An 11,128-nucleotide genomic window follows, 5' to 3' on the forward strand; every position below is an offset into this window, starting at 1 on the left:
CCCTATAGGCGTGGTTCTGACAGCTCCGGCCAGACTCTGCGAGAGGAGGGGGGACGAGAAGGTGTCGGAAGCATTAGCAGTAAGAAAACATGTCAACAGAATAAAATATTAACCAATGACAGGGAAGATCGGGAAATCCCACCCCCATTTCCAAGCCAAACACCGGGTCAGCCCTCAGTTGTTGGCCGGTGGAGGCATCACCTCTCTCGGCTTGCGTTTTTTACAATGTCGCCTCCGGAGAAGCGAACCTGTGCACAGACTCACTGTCTCAACACTCACCTCTGTACAGAGGAGCAGCTCCACTCCTGCACATTCACCACTGTCCTTTCAAGAGCAACCCTCAACAGTAAATCCAGCGCCTCGCAGCTCGTGTTCTGCATTCCGAGGAGATTTATTTTCAAAGAGCTGCTGCTCTCTCTCGCTCCATCTCTGTAACAACAGAACTGTCATTATTCCACCGGGCTGTTTTTCACGCTTAGGCTGGATTTGCCTCACAACATCCATTCCATGTTAGCCGTGTTTAGAGTGGCTTCAGCCTCAAACAGAGGCGGCTTTCCCAGGCGAGAGCCGCGTCTCTGTGCGTCTCCCTGACGCGGCTGACGGCGGCGGCGGCGGCGGCGGCGGAGACGTTACTCAGGCTGGAGCGTTACGGAGCGCACACGGGATGAATAATGATGATGATGATGATGATGATGAGTCAATTCTGAGGGAAACTCACAGAGAAAGAAATCGGTGAGTTTTAACTTCGACAGAAACTTTTCTTTCTTTAACCAGATTTAAAGTTTAAACTTTTTTTTGTTTGTTTGTTTTTTAGATGTCGTTTTGCGCGCTGATTGTTTTTTTTTTTTTTTTTGTATTTCGGTGACGTGACAGGCTGAGTTCAGGCCGTGATAAGAGTGTGATCTCCGACAGATCGTGTTCTTTGTTTTTTTTCTGTGAGAACCGGGACATTGCGGGACTCCGGGAGCTGCGGGGAGGGTGGGGTGCGAAGCTCCAGCCGCTCCGCACTCTGCTCCGTGCAGCTTCCGCAGATAAGTCCGGCTCCCGATGACCGGGACTCCGCTGGGCGGAGAGCCGCTCGGCGCCAGCCGGCTGATGCGCCACAATAAGAACAAGCCCTTGTCTCTTTCTATTTCCCCTGAAGTCCTGCATGTGTGCGCCCCTCCGGCTCCTCCGCAGCTCATCTGCGGCACCGCTCCATTTTTCCGCCTCGGTCGTGACTCTGTCAGATGTGAGCTTTTTTCTTTTGCTTTCCTTTTTTTTCTTCTTCTTCTTCTTCTTTGCAAACAGCTGCTCTCCGCGGCAGGAAGCGACCGTGATGTGGGCCACAAAACTGAAACAAAAAGTGAGAATCCTTTTGAATGAGACGACTTTGTCTCTCTCTGAAGCTCCGGAAAGCAGCCGCAGCTCTGCGCTTCATTTGAAAGGTACAGAAATCTAGAAATGTCGTAAATCATAAAACAAATTCAAACATTTTATTGACACACATGTGCTTCACATTCAGAGCAGCTGTGAAATTAATGAAAACGATGAACACAGACAAAATATTTCATATAAAATCTGTCAATATCTTCTAAAATGATTCCAGAAACTTCGTCGCGCAGCTCGTTATGTGAGTGAAGACCGTGAAATGATCGCACAACTCCACCGTGTTGCACACTTGTTGCCCGGGCTCCTCCATCGGGCTGATACAGCCATGCGTAAAGAGCCACCGGGCCAGACAGCGAACCGGAGCGAGTCCTACCTGCAGCCATCAGCTGCCACAAGGCCGAGAAACGCACCGTGTCAGACACAGCAGATTATACTCCGGGGTGTTAAACATACGGCCCGGGGGGCTCAGCGGCCCGCAAAACCCTTCAAACAGACACCAAGTTGTAAAAATGCCCAGAAAAAGACAAACCTGACATTTCTTAACTTTCATTTACACCGGAGTTCGTATTGTTTGAGTCAGAATGGCATTGAAAATGACATTTAAAGATAAAAAACAATAAAACAAAGTCAAAGTTGTGCATGACAGATTCCCCCCCCTAAAAAAAACAACAAAACAAAACAAAACAAAAAACAAACAAACCAAATAAACAAATAATATATATCTAATTTTGTTGGTTTTTTGTTTTAGTTTTTTTATATACATATATTTGTGTGTGTGTGCGTGTGCGTGTGCGTGTGCGTGTGCGTGTGTGTGTGTGTGTGTGTGTGTGTGTGTATTTCCAGAACTAAAATTAAGGGACAAAATAGAGTTATTTGTATTTGTCGGTTACAAAACGTGTTGCGATGAAGCGACACTGTCTGAGGCTCCTGAAGTAAAACACGTTGAGGCCCCTGAAGTAAAACACGTTGAGGCTCCTGAAGTAAAACACGTTGAGGCCCCTGAAGTAAAACACGTTGAGGCTCCTGAAGTAAAACACGTTGAGGCCCCTGAAGTAAAACACGTTGAGGCTCCTGAAGCCGCAGAGAAACAAGCACAGAAACACAGAAACACAGAAACACAGACACACAGAAACACAGACACACAGAAACACAGACACACAGACACACTGAGCACCTCGGCCACGTGTTGGTGGCGAATGTGCAGCAGCCTGACGCGAGGAGGTGAAATAATGAAGAATTCCACACTGTGTGCACAGTTCGAGCTTCCTTGCGGTTTGTCTGACGCGCATCTTCACATGTGCGGAGCTGACAGAGACGTAGAAGTCTGTGGCATCTTGTCAGACTTCTCAAACCGCACACACACACACACACACACACACAGAGCTCCACTGTGAAGCAGGGCTCAACAAGATTAGCAACATATGGAGGTGGATAACGGTTTTTTCTGCCAGAATACTCCACTTGGATAATTGTATCAACAATACTTGTAGAAATTAGTCACCATTTATTTGTTCTGTGCCTTCGACTCCACAGAAATCCCCATTACGCGCGATTTAAAAGTCATTAAGAGGAGGGAGCGCTGCTCCATTGAGGGCACTGCGCGTGCTGATGGATTAACATATCCTCAATGTTTGAGATTAATGAAAGCAGACAGTAAAAACACTTCTTACAATTGTTTTTTCTTTTTTTGGCTTGTGTGTCAGATTGGGCAGCAATCATGACAGAGCGGAAACCAGAGCAAAACTAAAAACATTTACAAATAGAAGGAAATTCTCCAATTCTGCACCTACATGTTGGTAATTCATGATGCTGATAAAAGCCCAAACAGCTGAGGCTCCTCTTGGTATTTGACTGAGGCCCTGCACGTTGGACTCATTTTGAAAGAGAATTACTGCTCGCGCGGCGTTTCCCACACAGTAGGAAGTTGACTAAACCCTCTCTGTGTCCTTCATCTGTCCGCTCAATACAACCGTGCAGCTGAAGACGCAGAAATGTGCGTTAAACGCGTCTCCGTCTGCGCGTCAGCGATCCGAGCCGAGCGCGCTCTAATTACAACGTAATGGGGCCGTTTTGCGCCATATTCCCCCCAACAGTCGAGTCCTGTTATTTTCTGCCTCCTCTTCGACATTGTTCTTTTCCTCCTTTCATCTCTCCATCTTCTCCTCCCATCTCCCTGCATCATCTCCCGGCTATATATAGCGGCTAGACTGAGGCCTTGGCGCCAGACCGTTTAAGACCTGTCAAAGTCCCTCATATTTCCCCCTGTCACATGGAAACACAGCGACCCTCCACCCCGTCTCCTCCTCCTCCTCCTCCTCCTCCTGTTCCTTCTTCTCCTTCTCCTCCTCTCCCTCCTCCAGCTCTTCCTCCACCATACTGTTCTTCCTCCTTCTCCTCCTGCATGTTGCTCCTGTTCTTTCTTTTCCTCCTCCACCTCCTCTTCTTCCCGTCCTTCCTCCCCCTCCTCCCCAGATCACTCTGCTAAATGACCCCCCCCCCCCCCCCCCCACACACTCACACTCACACACACACACACACTCTCACACACACTCACATTTTTGGGAGCAGGCTAATACCTGATGCGCCGCCGCTCTGCAGTGAAAACAAACATTTTTATGGACATGACTTCATGACAAACTCAATCAGAAAGTACAGGACTTCACATCCAGCCCCCCCCCCCCCCCCCCCCCCCCCCCTGATGTCCGCGCAGTGCTGCAGGCTGAGAGGTGTGTCTCTGAGCGCACACGGCCATGTGAGGGCGCTCTGGTGAGGACGGCGACACCGTCACGTCAAGTCACCGTTCATCTGGACTGTCGACATCACCGGGACTTCAGGGGCCTGAGTCAGTGAGTGTGTATTGCACACACACACACACACACACACACACACACACACACACACACACACACACACACACACACACACACGCACACGCACACGCACTATAAAATGTGTGCTCGCCACTCAGGTGAAGGAATCTACAGCAGAATCACAGACGCACAGCTTTCCAAGTATCTGCTAACTGTGCTAACATCATCACATATTAATGTCAATCTTTGAAGAAGCTGCTGCCGCAGTGGGATTCCTTCAATTGGAGGAAATCCTGAAAATCCACACATTTCTGCGCTTTGCGAAACACCAACCTTGCATCTCGTGTGCGATTCACACTCTTCCTCCATGTGAGGGATTCAGGAGGAAGTGTGACACCGTGTTCGATCACACTGACAGGTTTTACCTGTTTGTCCTGCTCACATTTAGGAATATCAGCTATTTAACACATTACAGTATTATGTAGTCGATATGGCAGTAAGAGGGTCAGCCTGTGTCAAATAGCCAGAAGTCCATTTTATTAAAGAAATAATAACATCTGTGTGAAGTAAAATGTTTTGGATGTCCTTGCTTTAAAAAAAAAAAATGTATGTATTTATTTTTAATCTGTTTTTCTGGTTGCCTCTTTCTGATAAAAATCTGACTTTCCACTGGACGCTATTATTATAACGAGTATTCCTGGATTCTACTCTATCAATGCACTTTTTCCCTTCAACATACTGGATTGTGACGCTCTAACAGAATTCGTTGTATTTATGACAATGACAATAAAGTGTTTGAATCTTTGAATCTTGAATCTTAATAAGAAAGACTTTTCCCCAATCTGACATGTCTGTTGATTTCTGGTGTTGGAAAAAAAAAAAAAAAAAAGGTGTAATCAGTTTAAAGCGTTTTTGAGAAAGGTATCTCAGGGGAGTAATTCGAGTATTTACACCAGATTCCCAAACGTATAATGAGATATTATAGTTCATCTAAAATCCAGAAGGACTTTAAACAACGTCTGCAAAAAAATAAATATTCCGTTTTAAAAATACGTCCCGAGACTAAAGAATTGACAGTATTTTATTCTTATTCTTATGTATGTATGTATTTATGTATTTACCGGAACCCCCCCCCCCCCCCCCTTTGAGCAGCACAGACACAAACATCAAAATGAACCATCCACATAAAAAAAACGCCTTAGTTTGAGATTTAATCTCGAAAAACAGAAAAACATAGAACGATTTGAAAAAAAATCCACCAAAAGAAACAAGAAAACGAATAAATGAAAAAGTATCATGGAAAACAGAATATTGTTTGTTTCCCGTTTTCGAGCTGAAATCCTTTTTTTCCTTCATGCGGGGTCTCAGGAAACATCTCTCTCTCTCTCTCTCTCTCTCTCTCTCTCTCTCACACACACACACACACACACACACACACACACACACACACACACACACACACACACACACACACACACACACACACACACACACACACACACACACACACACACACACACGGCCGATCCCAACAACTAATAATTTTATTTTCCATTTCGATCATTGCCAATTAAAAGAAGCTCTACAATCTGCAGATTTGTTTCAGACAAAAGCAAATAAAAAAAAAACTAAAATTGGAATTAAAAATGAAAACAAAAACAACGATTCCTGTAAAACTATCAAAACATAATCATATCAAACTGCAGTGATTTTATGACGTGAAACATTTTAAGAGCATAAAATGTCTTATAAATATGAAAACTTAAAAAAAACACAATAACTGTTGTCTTTCTTGTCCGTTTCACTGCAGGACAAATTGGGTTTGTTTCTTTATTGGTTGATGACACTCGAGTTATTGGGATGACGGGGAATAATGAATAAAGTCTAAAGGAGGATAAAGTTCAGTGAGAGTGAAGTAAGAGATGAAGTCCAGCAGGCTGATGGATGAGTGAGGGGTTCACGCAGTCACGTGCAGCCCGCGGGGGGGGGGGGGGGGGGGGGGTATCTCGGGCTGAGATGGGAAATTCAGAGTTTTCAGTTCCAGAATAGAATTAGTTCAATCAACTCCCAGTATGTGAACCTTGAATTAAGCGCGTGCACAACGACAATAAAAAAAAGCTTCATCAACGGAGCCCCGGTACCACCGGTACCACCGGAACCACCGGAACCACCGGTCACTATGGCAACAGACCGTAAACCAGGTTGTTCTGCGGGAACAGTCCCGGCGCTGCAGCAGCAGAGAGACGACCGGAGGAGGAACGTGAGAAAGCGTCACACCACATTTCACTTCAGATCACTGCAGACAGGTGGAAATAATAACCAGGTAAAATATGAATTTAATTTCGGTGCAATCCAACGCTGGAGGAAGGCAACGTGGAGGCAGCGAGAAATTAAATTTAAAAAACATCTTTCACAATGAAAAGGCTTATATGTCTACATGCTTCGATCGTACGTCATTTTGATTTTGATTTTAGTATTTAAATTGATGTGATTTAAAAATAAATAAATCCTGTCGCCAGTTCAAGTAGTAATTTCAACCAGTAACAAAATGTAGTTTGAACTGTTAATATCCTACTGAGTAGATTAATTTAGACAGTTTACTTAAAGTGGAATAATTTAAAACGTGACGATGTACTGTACGTCAACAATTAATTAATAAAATACCCCCCACACACACACACACACACACATACACACACAGCCATTTCTGTATTTTTAGTAATTGCACAAAAATAAAAGCCCACTGGTTTCAGTGTGAGGGTGAATTCTCCAGCTGCTCTACACTGCTGCTTCACCGATCATATAAAGAAAACGACCATTTCACAAAGAAACGTCACGCTGTGCACTAAATGTTCTGATAGGAATTAACACGGTCACATAAATACTAAATTCTAATCTGGGCAGGAAGACTCTCGCGACACAAGTTCTCAGAATCTGTTTCTGCCACGATGTCGGTGGGTTTTGGACATAATGTGTTCTGGAGCAGCACCCGGCTCTCCACACGCCTCGAGAGCAGCGAGAGCCTTCACGGGTTCATCGACGGTAATTATCCTGCAGAACAGGACAAAGCCCGGGATTATTCAGCCACAAAGCCTCAACATGCACAACAACAACACAGGAACAATCCAGCCCGTCGCAGGTTTGACGGGTCTGAATCACCTGCTGCACCGGATAATTACCACGTGAAAGGAGCGACGAGCGTCTCGCGCTTCTCTTCACGGTTATTACGTGTCAGGAAATGTAAAGACGTTCAAACTCACCGGGAGAGGAAACCTCGGGCCTGCGAGTCAGATCAGCACCACCACCATCACCTCCATCACCATCATCACCAACATCACCTCCATCACCAACATCACCTCCATCACCCCCATCACCCCCATCACCATCATCACCCCCATCACCATCATCACCTCCATCACCATCATTACCCCCATCACCAACATCACCTCCATCACCCCATCACCTCCATCACCATCATCACCTCCATCACCACCCCATCACCTCTATCACCTCCATCACCATCATCACCAACATCACCTCCATCACCAACATCACCTCCATCACCCCCATCACCAACATCACCAACATCACCTCCATCACCAACATCACCTCCATCACCCCCATCACCCCCATCACCATCATCACCCCCATCACCATCATCACCTCCATCACCATCATTACCCCCATCACCAACATCACCTCCATCACCCCATCACCTCCATCACCATCATCACCTCCATCACCACCCCATCACCTCTATCACCTCCATCACCATCATCACCAACATCACCTCCATCACCAACATCACCTCCATCACCCCCATCACCAACATCACCTCCATCATCTCCATCACCATCATCACCTCCATCACCATCATCACCAACATCACCTCCATCACCATCATCACCAACATCACCTCCATCACCATCATTACCCCCATCACCATCATCACCCCCATCACCATCATCACCCCCATCATCACCTCCATCACCCCATCACCTCCATCACCATCATCACCTCCATCACCACCCCATCACCTCTATCACCACCATCACCTCCATCACCATCATCACCTCCATCACCACCATCACCATCATCACCTCCATCACCATCATCACCAACATCACCTCCATCACCAACATCACCATCATCACCCCATCATCATCATCACCCCATCACCTCCATCACCCCATCACCCCCATAATCTCCACCACCCCCATCACCTCCATCACCCCCATCACCACCATAATCCCCACCACCCCCATCACCAACACCAACAGCACATTTTATTGTCACAGCTGTGGAATCATCTGGATGTAATCTGAAGCTGCATTTACACAAGAAACCACACATTTAATAAAACATTTCAAATTAAATTTAAATATAGACTCTCTGAAAAAGTACACACTGCAATTACTACTACTACTACTGCTAATAATTATAATATGACGTGTGTGTGTGTGTGTGTGTGTGTGTGTGTGTGTGTGTGTGATCTGACTGGTCTTTAATTCTGTCGTCCTTCTGAGTGAATTTGATGTTTAATAGACGGGAGCTGATGGAACTGAATTTAGTGTCTGAATGTTTTGTTTGCAGGATGAAATGTGTTTTATTGGTTACACACACACACACACACACACACACACACACACACACACACACACACACACACACACACACACACACACACACACACACACACTGTCTCCAGAAGGCCCTCGGCTCCCCGTCAGGTCACTTCCTGTGAAAACCTCTTGGATGTGTTGAACTGAAGCGTTTCTATTGACTGCAGCGACTTTGGACACGGAGAAGAGGAGTTTGGAGCGAGTGTGTGAATCCAGCTTCCTTCCTGGGTGATGTGAGTTTCAGTGAGATGAGCGGCGAGGCAGCAGGTGTGTCGTGAGAGAAGGAGGGTGGAAGGATCTAATAAACACACGGAGGAAGAAACGAGGCCTTATAGGAAACATTGTCTTATAGAAACTCCTGTTTCATCTGAATGTGACGTTTCATGGTTGTGATTAATGATCAACGTTACTAAAAGGAGTTTGTTCAAATGTCCTCGGAGCGTCAGCGGCTCATCACGTCTCATATTCTACAGCTAAATATCTCAATAAATCATTTCAGTGGGATTATTCACAGAATGAGCCTCGTCGTGTTTGATGTTTGGCGATAACAAGATGTTAACATGTTTGAGTTCATTAAACTGAAATCAACATGTTGACTGGTCACATCTTGTTTCAATGTATTTTTATTTAATTAAAAAAATATGAATATCTTTATCAACAAAAAACAACTAAGCTGTTGTAATTTCTTAATCCTTCACTAGTTAATTCATATTTTGACCCAAAAGTCGGATTTTAAAATCTTTTTCAATTCATTAAACGCCGTAGAAATAAGCACATAGATGAAATATATGTATTTAAACTTACAGATCAGTGTACGGTGAGACATTTTCTTTGGATGTTTAATTTTCTCATTTCTGTAATATTGACTGTTGTGTAACATCATGTGGAAATAATCAAAGAACAATAAATGACAAAGACTGGAATAAGATCGTCAACGACTTTATGATTGATCTGGTGAAACTTCAGACTGACTGTAGTGTCAATGTGTGTGTGTGTGTGTGTGTTCTCATTCTGTGTTTTAATAAGTTGTTGAATAAAATTAATTTGCGTTTCACACTGGCCCCGCCTCCTCATCCTTGTTTCTCGAAGTTTCTTGGAATTTCTCGGAGTTTCTTGGAGTTTCTCGAAGTTTCTTGGAATTTCTCGGAGTTTCTCGAAGTTTCTTGGAATTTCTTGCTCACCCTGCCAGCTGGAGTTTATTTCAAATGTATTAATACGCAGAGCTGCATCATGCTGAACAAACGGTTCGGTGCCTTCGTCTGTCCTGTGAATGCTGATGGAACCAGCTGACCTGCTGCTCGTCACCCAGAAATAATCCGGCAGGTTTTAATTGTCACTCTCTCCGGGCGAGAAGAACGCCGAGCTTTGCTCATTTCATGTGGTCGGGCTGAGAACCAAGATCAAGAACAGCCTGTGAAAAGTCCTCTGAACACGTGGCGACGTGTTAAAGACAGTGTTGGTCAGTGACCAGGAAGCTGAGGATCAACAACAGACACAGTTCCACTTCCTTTATTCTGGTTTACTGTAACGAGAGAAGAGGAATCACTGGTACAAATCCAGTCTGACGTCACCATCGAGTCTTTAGTCTGAATTAGTGCGACAATCAGTCAATCAACCCCCCGTGTTCAGCTGCCTCTCTGCTTCACAACGTTTCAAAACCACCAGGGGAACGTTCAGCTCAACGTTTTGGTCCAACGCTGCTACAACACTGTGATGGACACACACACACACACACACACACACACACACACACACACACACACACACACACACACACACACACACACACACACACACACACACACACACACACACACACACACACACACACACACACATCTCCAACACTGAACACACACATCTCACACCTCCAACACTGAACACACACATCTCACACTGAACACACACCCAACACTGAACACACACATCTCACACCCCCAACACCAAACACACACACACACCTCCAACACTGAACACACACATCTCACACCTCCAACACTGAACACACACATCTCACACCTCCAACACTGAACACACACATCTCACACCCCCAACACTGAACACACACATCTCACACCTCCAACACTGAACACACACATCTCCAACCCCCAACACTGAACACACACATCTCACACCCCCAACACTGAACACACACATCTCACACCTCCAACACTGAACACACACATCTCACCCCCCCCCAACACTGAACACACACATCTCACACCTCCAACACTGAACACACACATCTCACCCCCCCCAACACTGAACACACACATCTCACACCTCCAACACTGAACACACACACACACCTCCAACACTGAACAC

At 45.4% G+C, this 11,128-nt stretch overlaps 1 long non-coding RNA gene across 1 annotated transcript; it reads right to left on the reverse strand.

The window, feature by feature from the left end:
* Positions 1–10,298: 10,298 nt before the first annotated feature.
* Positions 10,299–10,940, reverse strand: LOC308143115. Its single transcript, XR_013937015.1, has 2 exons — positions 10,739–10,940; positions 10,299–10,671 (listed from the first exon to the last, which is right to left on the reverse strand). It is a non-coding gene; the product is annotated as an uncharacterized lncRNA (long non-coding RNA).
* Between the last annotated feature and the right edge of the window lie 188 nt (positions 10,941–11,128).

This window comes from Blennius ocellaris (assembly GCF_963422515.1).
Source record: "Blennius ocellaris genome assembly, chromosome: 2".
NCBI classification, from domain to species: domain Eukaryota; kingdom Metazoa; phylum Chordata; class Actinopteri; order Blenniiformes; family Blenniidae; genus Blennius; species Blennius ocellaris.